Here is a 12239-nt window from a genome sequence, read left to right on the forward strand (position 1 = left end):
TACCACGCGTTACGTGTCCCTGGGATACTGATCGGATCCATCCATTTTTATATAGAGTCGCCAGCTAGGTTCATCGCAGCAACGTTTACATACAGTCGTGCAGTGTTTATCTTGGCACACATCGAAGACGACGACGTATCCATATAGGCCACCCTCTTTTTTTCTATCGTGAGCTCACCTAGGTATGGGTGCAGTCCACGTGCAGGCGGCCGGATCCGCCTCTTACGATATTGCCTTTCCCACTCACAAGCGAGCACGGCGCCGCACCAACCTCGCCGGCACCGGCAGGCAATCACCGGGCGGGCGCCGAGCGAAGCCTCTCGATCGGCGCGCACCACCAGATGTGTAGATGGATGGGCGTGGCCGCTTCCTCGTGGTCTCAGTTCTCACGACCCTGGCCGCTTCCACCAGATGTGTAGATCGGCATGGTGCCTACGCCACGGCACAGTGCCGCCCGCGCCCGGCCGGCAGGTACGTACGTGCTGACGCCGACGCTGAGAAAGCACTCCTCGTGTGCTCGTACTACGTGGTAACGTGGACGTGTCCAGCACGCTTCCATGTAGACACGTACTCGTCCAGTTTTTCTTTCTTTCTCTCTCTCTGGGCTCAGGGTGCAGACGTGCTTACGTGTACGTGGTTGGATTCCACGTACGGTCGTCGCCGGCGTGTCCCCGGGAGAAACTTTGTTGTGTTCTCGGCACGTGCACGCGATTCTCTACGGCAGCCGCCGGCGGCTTGCATCAGCTGGCGGAACACTTGGAGGTACGCCACTCCGCCTGCACGAGCACGGTGGAGGCTATCTGCTACTCCATTCGGTTCTAGATTATAGGACGTTTTGAATTTTTTAATGCACAGCTTTTTCTATATACTTATATTAGATATACACTATATTTAAATACTAATAAAAACAATATATCTAGAAAACTAAACCGTCTTCTAATTTAAAATGGATGGAGTAGTACCATATAATCATCGTCGGAAATTAAAGGAAATTGACTAAATTAGTACTCCCTCCATGCTTATAAAGAAAGTCGTTTTGAGGTTATCTTAATTCAATATTCTAAACTTTGATTACAAATAATTTTTTTAGGTTCAGTTTGAAAATACGAAAGTGATATGAGTAGATTCACCTTGAAATGTAATTTTATAATAGATAAATGATTGTGCGTTGCACCGGGGTTACATTTTTTTTTTTTGCTACGCGCCTACCGTGACTGATTTGATCATGGTAAGCACTAGCAATCAAGTAGCCCTCGGGATGGAAATCCTGTAGGCAGGGTAGAGAGAGTAGGTGTTGTGCTAGCAGGACACACTCTTGATCCTGCTCTGCCCGTACCTGGCGCAATCAAGGCCACCATGTACACGCCCAGCTCCTCCACCACACTTCCTAGAAATAATTCAGGTTTCAATCCGTAAAAAATTTTGGACAAAAAATGTAATCGGAAATAGCCAACGTCATAGGGAGACACTGGCACCACGCAAGCAAGAAAGAGAGAAGAGAACGAAAGAGCGTGCAACACAAGATGCAGTCCACGGCTCCGTGAGTGCTTCGTGCTGCGCTCGGTCGTTCGGCGTGCGGTGGGCTTCAGCAGCCGGTCCAGCGAGAAGTGCGTGCCCAGATGCTGTCGGTGGCAGAGGAGGAGAGGTCCTCGCTCGACCTCCTGCGCGCCGCGCTGGAGTGGCCCGCCGGCCGTCTTGCGGACGAGGCTGAGTCGGCACGCACTGATATACTCGTATCTTTCGTAGCCACGTCATAATCCACATCGACAGTGCAATTTTGGCCCTAAGGATAAACTGTGGACTGTGATGGTCATAGGTTTTGCTGTCGGCATCTAGGACCGACTGTAGTGTACATTAACACCGTCGATTGACTTATGATTTGCCCATGATTAAATTCTTACTTCAGTTGCATTGGAGCGGCTGTGGATGTACACTAACACTACTGTATTGGCAAATGATCTAACTGTGTCGAGGCTATTAAAACCATCGTGTGGGCACATCAACCGTCTGTGTAGTGGTTACCAGCACCGTCGTCTTGTACTTCGACCCGACTGTCAGCGGTGCAGGTTCACTGTCGGTTCGACGACCGAAACGCCTGTGTAGAGGTTAACACCACCGTCACTTTAACGTATGATCCGTCAGTACAAATGTCATGGTTACCGTCGTTTTGCACCACAATCCGCCTTCGATGATCGTTTAGTCGATGTCGAGTTACTAAACGATTCGGCGGTGATACACTTATATCCCTGCCGCATAATACGTATAGCGACGATGTTGGACGTTTGCACCACCAACGGCGGTGGTGATAACAAAACAATAAACGTCTCTTAATAGCTTACTGAACACAAAGCATACAGATATAATCATTGCATTCATAAACCATATTCTTACAATAACAATGGACGCTTACCATAATATCTTTCTCAACTGATGTCCTAACACAAGCGGTACATAGTGGAAGCATCTAGGCCCCTAGTTGAATTTCGGTGATTAATGTCAATACAAGATTACTATGACTAACGTGTGTTTTGCAGAGGCAATTAAGTTAGGTCATGGTAATGTAGATCGATTGGGCAATCGAGGTTGTCATGCCCCTACGATGGAAATCGTTTCGGTTTTCAAAGGATGGACGACAAGGTTAAGGATAACTAGTTCTAAGTGTCAATTGAAGTTGGAGAGACACTTAGAGTAGTTTAGGACTTTGTTTTTTCCTTTGGCCGTACTATTAAGGGGGTATAAACGGGTAGCTTGACCTAGTTGAGTCTAGTGAGTTAGGTGTGGTGCACACTTGTTAAAACTAGCTCTAGGTAGCTCCTATGAATGCCTAAGATCCTTTGGAGCAAACTTCATTTACATATGATCGAGAGTTGGAAGTGAATGGAGGGTCAAATACTGACCGGACGCTGGCCGCAGGGTCCGGTCAGTTCATTTGACCGAGAAGAACAAGTCTGGTGTGACCGGACGCTGGAAGGTCAATGTGACCGGATGCTGAGGGCCAGCGTCTGGTCGACTCCAATAAGGGTCTAGACTTGAGAAAGTGTGACCGGACGCGTCCGGTCAGTGGTGACCGTACCCTGAGTATCCAGCGTCCGGTCGATTACAGTAAGCATCCAAGAGCGACCGGACGCGTCCGGTCAGTACTGATCGGACCCTGACAGCGTCCAGTCATCACGTGAAAACTGTTGCGCGGGTTGAACTGACCGGAGCGTCCGGTCAAATCGATCGGAGCGTCCGGTCACCCCGCAGAAGCTCATAACGGTTCGTTTTTCAGGCTGCTTTATAAATAGAAGCTCCACTCGTGAGTGGAGTTACTTTTACTCATTCCAACAGCTGAGAAACACGTTTGTGAGTGCCAAGAAGAGCAAGGTCCTAGTGAGATGTTTGTGATTTGAGAATCCAAGAGTGAAACCTCATTAGTGAATCAAGAGTAGACAAGTGTGCATCCATCTTCTTATTAGGCTTCGCGTGGTCAAGTGAGAGTTCGTGCTTGTTACTCTTGGTGATCGCCATCACCTAGATGGCTTGGTGGTGATTGGGAGCTTGGTGATCACCCGGCGGAGCTTGTGGGTGACCCAACTCAAGTTGTGAGCGGCTTTGGGTGATTCGCCGCGACGGAGTGTCGAAGAATCAACCCGTAGAGAGCACTTGATCCTTGCGCGGATCAAGGGGGAGCTACACCCTTGCGCGGGTGCTCCAACGAGGACTAGTGGAGAGTGGCGACTCTCCGATACCTCGGCAAAACATCGCCGCGTTCCTCTCTCCATTTACTTTGAGTATTTACTTTGAGCAAATTCAATACTTGTCTTTACATTCATAGAATTGCTATGCTAAAGTAAGTTTGGAACATAGGTTGCAAGTCTTTGTGCGTAAATTTGATAGAAACACTTTTCTAGGCACAAGGGGTTAATTGGGCTATCCGTAGGATTTGGTTATTGCAAGAAAATTTAGAATTAGCCCAATTCACCCCCCCTCTTGGGCATCTTGATCCTTTCAATTGGTATCAGAGCCTCGTGCTCACGTTTTTAAGCCTAACCGCTTAGAGCAAGATGTCTCACGGGGATGGACCTCCTCCTATCTTTGAGGGGGATGATTTTCCATATTGGAAAATTCGCATGGAGGCTTACCTAGAAGCTCTAGATGTTGGAATTCTTAGAGCCGCCTCTCAAGGGTTCCCAACACCTAAGAATGCCGCACAAGTTCAAGGCGATGAAGTAAACTATGAAAAATGGAATGCAAAGGCTCGCAACACCATCTTTAGAGGCCTTTGCAAAGATGTGTTCAATCGTGTAAGGAACCACAAAGACGCCCATGTACTATGGTTGGACGTTTGTGCGCTCCATGAGGGAACCAAGAGTGAGCGTGAGGAACGCTATCATCTTGTAATTAAAAAGCTAAATTCTTTTGAGATGCTTTCCAAAGAAAGTGCTAATAAAATGTATTCTCGTTTAAATATTCTTGTAGAGGAAGTCAATGGGCTTGGACTTACTCAAATGTCACCATCCGACGTTGTGAGAAAGATCTTGAGTGTCCTCCCCATTAACAAATATGGGCACATTATGACCGTGCTACATTAAGGTGATCTTTCCGCCGCTACACCGACACAAATCTTGGGAAAGATCAATGCTCATGAGATGTACATACACATCACGCCACAAGATGGCTCATTCTCTACAAAGAAGAAAGAGAAGGACTTAGCATTCAAAGCTAGCCAAGATAAGGGCAAGGCAAGACTTGAGTATGAGAGCTCAAGTGATGAAGATGATGAAGAAAGTCTTGCTCTCATGGTGAAGAAGACCGCCAAGATGCTAAAGAAGCTAAATAAGAGTGGCATCAAGTTTGACGGTAAGAAGAAGAAGTTCTTCACTAGCTCAAGAAGAAAGCCAATCTCCGAGATGGATTGCTACAATTGTGGCAAACTTGGCCACCTAGCTCATCAATGCACAAAGCCCAAGAAAGACAAGTTCAAGAACAAGGGCAAGAAAGATGATTCAAGTGATGAAGATGAAAAGAAAAAGAACAAGCCATACAAGAAGAGAGATGGCAAAAAGAGAGACTTCTACAAGAAGAAGAAGAGTGGCAAGGCCTATATTGTCAGTGATTGGCTCACGGACATTGATTCATCAAGTGGATCATCTGATGATGAGAGTGACAATGAGAAGGTGGCCGCCATTGCTATTGATCTTGCATCCTCACCGCCACCATCGCCATCATCCTCTACACACCTATGCCTTATGGCCAAGGGTGAACGCAAGGTAACTAAGAGTGATGATAGTAGTGATGATGAGCAAGCTAGTGATGATGATAGTGATAGCGATGATGATTCACCCACATATGATGATCTTGTCAAAATATTAAGAAAATACACTAAGATCATTAGAAAGAGTAGAGCTACAAATGAAAAACTTGATGCTAAAAATGATTCACTCTTAGCTAAGTGTGATACATTGGAAAAGGCTAATGATGAGCTCAAAGAAACAAATGACTCTATATCATCCAAACTCAAGGAGCTCAAATCTTCTAAGAAAGAGCTTAAAGATAAACATGATAAACTTGAGTGGGTGCACAATGAGCTTATCATTAGTCACAACAAGCTAAAAGATGAATATACAACTCTAAAGATCAATTATGATACCCTTGTTATTGCACAAGAATTCTTACCAAATGAGCCACATGTTGCTACTAACTATGTTGTTAAGATTGATATAGCTACCTCATGTGATGATTTAATTGATGAGAGCATTGAGCATGGATCTAGTAGCAAAGGCAAGTAAGTGGTTGAGTGAAATGACTATGATGAGTATGTCAAGCTCAAGAGTGACCATGAGAAGCTCATGAAAGATCTTGAAGAGATGAAAAGTCACAACACCATTGTGCTAGAAACTCTTGATCATGACAAAGAGTTGATCCTTGAGAATGAGAAGCTCAAAGAAGAAAACAAGAAACTCAAGGAAGAGAAGAATAATGATATTCTCAAGGAAGAGAACAAGAAGCTCAAGATGGAGAAAGAGCATCTTAAGGTGGGATTGAGCAAGTTTGCTAGAGGCAAGCATCTCCAAAGTGAGCTACTCACGAATACCGTCATGAAGATGGATAGAAGTGGCATTGGATATATGGCAAGTGTAGAGAAGAAGAAGGCTCAAGCTCAACACCAACAATCAAAGCCAAAGCTAAAGCCAAAGAGATGTTTTGAGTGTGGACAAGAAGGCTACTTTGCTCATGAGTGTCAAACTCCACCACCACAACCCTTGCCCAAGCATGCTAGACCTTTTGCTTTCAATGCTCACTACATGCTTAGAAAAGATTTTAGTGGAAAGATGAAAGTCATGTTCTTAGGACCCCCAACAAGAGTAGGCCTAAGAAAATTTGGGTGGCTAAGTCACTTGTTGAGAAGGTGAAGGGCCCTCAACAAGTTTGGATCCCTAAAGCTTGAATCTCTTATGTGTAGGTGAACTACAAGACCGGTGGAAGTCATTGGGTTATTGATAGTAGTTGCACTCAATATATGACCGGTGATCCTCGTATGTTCACCTCACTAGATGAGGAGGTAGATGGACAAGAGAAAATAACATTTGGAGATAATTCAAAGGGCAAGGTTAAAGGATTGGGCAAAGTGGCAATATCAAATGACCATTCCATCTCCAATGTGCTCTATGTTGCCTCATTGAGTTTCAACTTGCTATCCGTTGGGCAATTGTGTGATCTTGGCTTCCAATGCTTATTCACCGAGAAGGAGGTTATTGTATCCAAAGTAGATGACAAACAAGTGATATTCAATGGATTTAGATACGACAACTTATATCTAGTTGACTTCACCTCCGAAGATGCAAACTTGAAGACTTACCTATTCACCAAAACAACACTTGGGTGGCTATGGCATAGAAGACTTGCTCATATTGGGATGAGCTCACTCAAGAAGCTTATGAAGAATGATTTGGTGAGAGGGTTGAAGGATGTGAAGTTTGAGAAGGACAAGCTTTGTAGTGCATGTCAAGCCGGCAAACAAGTTGCAAACACTCATCTAACCAAAGCTTTCATGTCAACCACAAGAGTACTAGAACTCCTACACATGAATTTATTTGGACCAACAACATATAAGAGTTTGGGAGGAAATCTCTATTGTCTTGTGATTGTGGATGACTATTCAAGGTCTACATGGGTGTTCTTCCTTCATGACAAATCCGAAGTTGCATCTTGTTTCAAGAAGTTTGCCAAGAGAGCTCAAAATAAATTTAAAGTGAAGCTCAAGAAGATAAAAAGTGACAATGGCAAAGAGTTTGACAACACAAACATAGAAGCTTATTGTGATGAAGTTGGAATCAAACATGAGGTCTCCGTAACCTATACTCCTCAACAAAATGGTGTAGTTGAGAGGAAGAACCGGACTTTGATCACTCTTGCAAGGACAATGCTAGATGAGTACAACACCCCCGAAGCTCTATGGGCGGAAGCAATCAACACCGCATGTTATGCATCCAACCACCTATTTCTTCAAAAGTTCCTTGTCAAGACACCGTATGAGTTGCTCAATGGGAAGAAGCCGGACGTCTCCTTCTTTAGGGTGTTTGGTTGCAAGTGCTACATCTACAAGAAGCGACAACACCTAGGGAAGTTTCAAAGACGTTGTGATATAGGTTTTCTTGTTGGTTACTCATTGAAGTCCAAAGCATATAGAGTATTCAATCATGCCACTGGCTTGGTTGAAGAAACATATGATGTGGAATTTGATGAATCTAACGGCTCCCAAGGAGCACATGAGAATCTTGATGATGTAGGTGATGAACCATTGAGGGAGGCTATGAAGAACATTCCGGTGGGAGACATCAAGCCAAAAGATGATGAAGATGATGTACAAGTCATTAACCAACCTTCTTCATCAAATGTACCACAAGATGGTGAAAAAGATGGGAGAGTGGAAAATGAAGATACTCATATCTCTCATGAGCAAATGGTGGTACAAGCACAAGATGTTGATGCTCCACAACCTCCTCCTCAAGTGGTCAATAGAAGAAACACACCTCTCCTACAAGATCATCCACAAGATCTCATCATAGGGAGTCCATCAAAGGGTGTGATGACTCGATCTCAAAAACTTACTTCATTTATTACTCATCACTCTTTTGTCTCTTGCTATGAGCCTACCAAGGTAGAAGAAGCTCTTAAAGATCCGGATTGGATCAATGTTATGCATGAAGAGTTGAACAACTTCACTCGCAATGAAGTTTGGACTCTTGAAGAGTGACCAAAAGGTGCAAGAGTCATTGGAACGAAGTGGGTGTTCTGCAACAAGCAAGATGATTAAGGTGTTGTTGTGAGGAACAAGGCAAGACTAGTTGCAAAGGGGTTCTCTCAAGTTGAAGGTTTGGATTTTGGAGAGACCTTTGCACCGGTTGCAAGATTAGAAGCCATCCGTATCCTTCTTGTATATGCATCACATCATGAAATGAAACTATATCAAATGGATGTGAAAAGTGTATTTTTAAATGGCTTTATAAATGAACTAGTCTATGTTGATCAACCTCCCGGGTTTGAAGACCCTAGATATCCTAATCATGTTTATAGGTTGTCCAAGGCACTATATGGGCTTAAGCAAGCCCCAAGAGCTTGGTATGAGCGCCTTCGGGACTTCCTCATTGAGAAGGGCTTCACCATTGGGAAGGTCGACACCACACTATTCACCAAGAAGCTTGATGGGCATATCTTCATTTGTCAAGTATATGTTGATGATATCATCTTTGGATCATCAAATGAAGACTCATGCAAAGAATTTGGTGAATTGATGTCGAAGGAGTTCGAGATGTCAATGATTGGTGAGCTTACATTCTTTCTTGGTTTTCAAGTCAAACAAATGAAAGAAGGCATCTTCATCTCTTAAGAGAAATACACAAAAGATCTTCTCAAGAGATTCAAGATGGATGAATGTAAGCCAATCAAGACACTAATGCCTACAAATGGACATCTCGACCTAGATGAGGGAGGTAACCCGGTTGATCAAACTCTCTACCATTCTATGATTGGTAGCTTGTTATATTTAACCGCATCTAGGCCCGACATCATGTTTAGTGTGTGTATGTGAGCTAGATTTCAAGCTAGTCCTAAGGAAACACATTTAATTGCCGTAAAAAGAATCCTTACGTATCTTAAGCACACACCAAGCATTGGTCTTTGGTATCCCAAAGGAGCTTTATTTGATTTAATTGGCTATTCCGATTCGGATTACGTTGGATGCAAAGTTGATAGAAAGAGCACATCCGGAGGGTACCATTTGCTTGGTAGATCACTTGTGTCTTGGTCCTCCAAAAAACAAAATAGTGTGGCTTTGTCCACCGCCAAAGCAGAATACATTGCCGCGGGTGCTTGTTGTGCACAAATATTATACATGAAACAAACTTTGCTAGACTATGGAGTAGTTCTAGAGAAAGTACCTCTTTTGTACGACAACGAAAGTGCGGTAAAACTTGCAAATAATCCAGTTCAACACTCTCGCACCAAGCATATAGATATCCGCCATCACTTTCTAAGAGATCATGTGGCTAAAAATGATATATCACTAGAAGGTGTAAGATCCGAAGATCAATTAGCGGATATCTTCACTAAACCGCTAGATGAGGCTACATTTTGTAAATTGCAGAATGAGCTCAATGTACTTGATTTTAGTAACTTCACTAAAAATTGAGCTTGTGTTGTCCCTTGCATTCATTGTAATATACAACATGTTTAATTTGTGGCAATGCATACAGGGCTTGTCTAACATGGTTAAGATAACCGCCCAAAAGCATGTGAAGAAGCTTAACCTTAGATCAAACTTGACAAGCAACTAGATTTACTTACAAGTAGTGCATATGCATGAATGTTGTTTTGTTGTTTTGTTCCATTTGCCCTCTTGTTGCTTATTTTCTTAAAAAGAATTATAGCCTAAGGCAAAATATTTTGAAAAATATGAGGGTTTGAGAGAGGTCACTCACATCAATCCCAATTGGTGTTTATTTGGATCTTATTCAAGTTGGGACTTGATTGGGAACAGGCAGCGTGAAGGAAGTTTGAAGATTTGCTAGAAAAGGTGCACCGGACAGCGTCCGGTCAGTTCACAGGAGGTGAACTGCTGGTGAAGGAGTGACCGGACGCTGCGTCTGTGCGTCCGGTCAGGAAGGGTTCAGCATCCGGTCGATCGAAGGAAGACCAAGTTGTACTGACCGGACCCTGCCTGTGTCCGGTCATGGACCACCGAACGTGTCCGGTCCCGATTCCAGAGGATTTGGACCTCTCTGGAATCGACCGGACGCTGGGTGGTAGCGTCCGATCGCTACCACCAGAGCGTCCGGTAAGTGGATCTCGCACGTTTTCAGGACTCTTTTCCGTTTCCTTTTCTATCGCGTTTGGGGGATTATTTAACCGTACCACCGCATCCTTTTTTTCTGTATCCCGCCGTGACCTATCCTCCAAGCCCTAGCCTGCGCCGCCGCCAACTCGCCGCCGCAGCCTAGCCCGCAGCCGTGCTCCGTGCCCCGGCCACGCACGCCACCACGCTCAGCCCCCTTGCTAGCCGCGCGCCGCCGTACCGCGCCAGCGCCACTGTGCTAGCATAGTCCACGCTTCCCTTGCCCACGCTCGCTCGGCCCCCTCGCCAGCTGCACGCCACCAGAGCTCACCGCACCGCTGTGACTCCCCACGCGCCACCGTGCCACCGCTGCACTACGCCCTCCGCACTGCGAGCCCGCTGCCAAGCCTCACCGCGTGCCTCCGGTCTTCCAGGGTCATCAAGAGTCGTCGTGCCCTAGTCCTACCTCCTCCATCGTTGGTAAGGCTAGACTTTTCAATCTTGATCTATTGTGACCTAGATCGAATTGCAGTCACTGATTCCCATTGCATTCAGGACTTTTGACTTACCCTAGCTGGTTCCGAGATTCCCCCCACGTGACATCTCATCTTTTCTCGGATCGCTGATCGTCAGGTAGAAAGCCATTCGATTCAAGTTCACATCTACATTGATTTCTCTATTAGGGTTTTGCATCTATTAGACATATGGTATTTATTTGTATATGCATCTATTCTATCATGCAGCGAGTCGGTTCCGTTGTGGTTCTTCTGGCAGTTGGCAGTCAACTCGGAGCCAAGCTCGCGAGTAAGGATCGAGGCCAAGCCTCAAAAGCGGTAGTTTGACAGTTGATCTTCATCAGTGGCAGTTCACCATCTTGTCAGTTCAGATGGCTCGCACCAAGAATGTTGGTGGTGGCCCAGGTGATGATGATCGGAGGCCCCCGCCTCGCTAGCCAGCCGGATCTAAGGGCAAGTCAACCAAGCAGGTGACATCCAAGAAGCGGAAGTACCCTGATGCAGAGACAGCGAGAGCAGCAGCTGTTGCAGAGGCCGCAGAGCGTGCCGAGAGAGGTGGTGCCCGCAGCGGAGTTGTCATTGCAGATCAGCCGGTTTCACCAGCAGTCAGAGCTGTGATTGAGGAGGTTGAGCGTCGTCACGGTAGTCCAGCTGGGACTGCCACATTTGCAGGACGACGGGTTGCCATTGAGGAGGGTCCGTCAGCACAGCAGTAGCCCCCACCAGCAGAGCCTGAGCCAGTTCAGCAGACTCAGGAGGGCGAGCAGGCCCAACAGACTCAGCAGGCCAAGGAGATAGAGCTAGCACCCCAGCTTCGCCGCTCTAGACGGACCCGTGTACCAGTCTCACCGAGGCCACCGACACAGTGGAGGGGATCACGTCCTCCACCTAGACCACAGGGTCCACCTCTAGTGGTACACCTCGACTTGAGGGTCGCTACCACCAGGTAGGTTCAGCAGCTACGTTTTGTTGAGTTTGAGGTTTGGTTTCCTCCGAGGAGGGATGAGAGAGCAGCTGAGGGTTTCTACACGCCACTACAGGAGGATTTCTACAATGCTTATCTCAACAGTGGGGTAGTGTTCAGATCTCAGAGAGTCTATCAGATAGAGTCTATTGTGGCAGCAGCCGGAGAGAGCATTCGGCCATACTTATCATATTTGCCAGGACTGACAGATTTGATTAGATGGATGGGGATATATGTACCATCTTGGGTTCGTCAGTTTTATGCTTCACTCTTCATCGATCCACATCACAGGTTTATTCACTTTGCTTTCAGAGGCAAAGACTACAGAGTGACGAGTGGTAGGGCTAGAGAGATACTGAGGCTATAGGAGCAGCCTATCAAAATGCATGAGGTTTGTTATGGACAGCAGGGGCCTCCCAGGCGTCCTCATGGAGGGTAGGTGCCC

Source organism: Miscanthus floridulus, chromosome 18 (genome assembly GCF_019320115.1).
Source record: "Miscanthus floridulus cultivar M001 chromosome 18, ASM1932011v1, whole genome shotgun sequence".
In the NCBI taxonomy this organism is placed as follows: domain Eukaryota; kingdom Viridiplantae; phylum Streptophyta; class Magnoliopsida; order Poales; family Poaceae; genus Miscanthus; species Miscanthus floridulus.